The sequence below is a fragment of the Pseudorca crassidens genome, chromosome 14, assembly GCF_039906515.1.
Source record: "Pseudorca crassidens isolate mPseCra1 chromosome 14, mPseCra1.hap1, whole genome shotgun sequence".
In the NCBI taxonomy this organism is placed as follows: Eukaryota; Metazoa; Chordata; class Mammalia; order Artiodactyla; family Delphinidae; genus Pseudorca; species Pseudorca crassidens.
In genome coordinates, this window is record NC_090309.1 from 58,548,946 (window position 1) to 58,551,447 (window position 2,502).

At 35.8% G+C, this 2,502-nt stretch overlaps 1 non-coding gene across 1 annotated transcript; it reads right to left on the reverse strand.

The window, feature by feature from the left end:
• Nucleotides 1–534: 534 nt before the first annotated feature.
• Nucleotides 535–641, reverse strand: LOC137206250 (U6 spliceosomal RNA). The gene has a single exon (XR_010934566.1). It is a non-coding gene; the product is annotated as a U6 spliceosomal RNA (small nuclear RNA).
• Between the last annotated feature and the right edge of the window lie 1,861 nt (nt 642–2,502).

The following is a 2,502-nucleotide window of genomic DNA, read 5'->3' on the forward strand; positions in this document are numbered from 1 at the left end:
TATCAAGTTTAGGAAGTTCTCCTCTATCCTATTTTTCTGAGTTTTTTTTTTTAATCATGAATGGGTGTTCAAAATTGTCCAGTGTTTTTCTATATTGACCGATATGATCGTATGTTTTTCTTCTTTAGCCTTTGATATGGTGGATTGTATTGATTAATTTTAGAATATTGAGCCAGCCTTCCATCCCTGTAATAAGCCCCACTTGATCATGGTCTGTAAGTTTTTTATATTACTGAATTCCATTTGCTAGTTTTTTTTGTTTTTTGTTTTTTGTTTTTGCTGTACGCGGGCCTCTCACTGCTGTGGCCTCTCCCGTTGCAGAGCACAGGCTCCGGAAGCGCAGGCTCAGTGGCCATGGCTCACGGACCCAGCCGCTCCGCGGCATGTGGGATCTTCCCGGACCGGGTCACGAACCCCTGTCCCCTGCATCGGCAGGCAGACTCTCAACCACTGCGCCACAAGGGAAGCCCAGTATTTTTTTTAAAAAATAAATTTATTTATTTTTATTTTTGGCTGTGTTGGGTCTTCGTTTCTAAAAATATGGAACGCTTCACAAATTTGCGTGTCATCCTTGCGCAGGGGCCATGCTAATCTTCTCTGTATCGTTCCAATTTTAGTATGTGTGCTGCCGAAATGAGCACCATTTGCTAGTATTTTGTTAAGGATTATTGTATCAATGTTCATGAGAGATATTTGTCTGTAGTTTTCTTTTTTTTAATACTGTCTTTGTTTGGTTTTGGTTTCAGCATGATACTAGCTTCATAAAATGAACTGGGAAGTGTTCCCTTCTCTTCTGTTTTCTGGAAGAGGATGTGTAAAATTGGTGTTAATTCTTTATTAAGCATTTGGTAGAAATTTCCAATGAAACCATCTGGGTTGGGAGATTGTTTTTGCTCTTTATCATTTCCTTCCTTCTGCTTGATTTGGGTTTATTTTTTCTAATGTATGCATTTAGTACTATAAAATTCTCTCTCAGCCCCGCCTTAGTTCTGTCCCACAAATTTTGTTACCTTGTATCTTCATTTTTGCTCAGTTAAATATATTTTTTGATTTTCCTTGAGACTTCCTCTTTGACCTATAAATTATTTAAAAGGGTGTTGTTTAGCTTCCAGGTGTTTGGAGATTATCCTGTTATCTTTGTTATTGATTTCTGTTTTAATTCCATTTTGGTCATAGAACACTCTCTGTATGATTTCAATTTTTAAAAGTTTGTTGAGGTTTGTTTTATGATCCAGGATATGGTCTATTTTGGTATATGTTCTGTGGACACTTGAAAAGAACGTGTATTCTGCTGCTGTTGGGTAGAGTGTTCTATAAATGTTGATTAGATTCTGTTGGTTAATGGTAATGTTGAGTTCTTTTTTATCCTGTTGATTTTCTGTCTAGATGTACTAGCAATTGTTGATTGAAGGGTGTTGAAGTCTCCAGATATACTTGTGAAATTGTCTGTTTCTCCAAAAGCTTCCATCAGTTTTTGCTTTACATATTTGGCATCTGTGTTGTTTGGTATGTTTACATTTAGGATTGCTGTTTTATTGGTTGATTGATCCTTTTAAACATTGTATAATGTCCCTGTCTGACTCTGGTAATTTTTTTTGCTTTAAAGTCAACTTTATCTGATATCAAAACAGCCACTCCATCTTTCTTTTGATTAGTGTTTGCATGATGTATCTTTTCCCATCCTTTTACTTTCAACCTTTTACTTTTAATCATACTGTTTATATTTAATATAATTATTGTTATGTTAAGGTTTAAACCTGCCATTTTATCTTTTGCTTTCTGTTCTTCCTCTATGTTTAAAATTATTTAAATTCCTCTGTTTCCTTTTTCCTGCCTTCCTGTGGGTTATTTGAACATTTTGTAGAATTCCATTTTGATTTACCTACAGTGTCTTTGAGTGTTTCTCTCTGTAGAGTGTTTTTAGTGGTTGCTTTAGGTGTTATGTCACACAGACACACACACATCTTATCACAGTCTGCTGGTGTCATAATTTTGCCAGTTTTGTATGAGGTATAAAAATCTTGCCTCCCTTTGTGTCCCTTCTCCCCCTATTTATAATAAAGATGTCTTAGATATTTCCTCTCTATACATTTAGAACTATATTAGACCGTATTATAATTTTTGCTTCAACCATCAAACATAATTTAGAAGACTCAAGAGTAGAAGGAAAGAAGGTTGTATTTACCTATATTTTTGCTTACTGTGTTCTTTCAAAGGGTGCTTCTTCACTCCTCTGGAGAAAGACAAGGTGAAAAACACATGACTCATCAAAGATTGTGAGTTACCCTGGAATAATTTTTTTTCTTGGAAACTGCCATTTCCCTCAGGAACTCTCACTGGATCATGTGGGGATTTGGCTTTTTTGTTTATGGAGTCTGGATAAATACAACCAGGCTATGCATTTAGCTAGTGTCCCAGCAGGTGCCAGAGAGGCGAGTTTGTCAAATGTAAATTAACATATATAATCTAAACATACTTCCAGTGACTGGGTTTAATATGTGC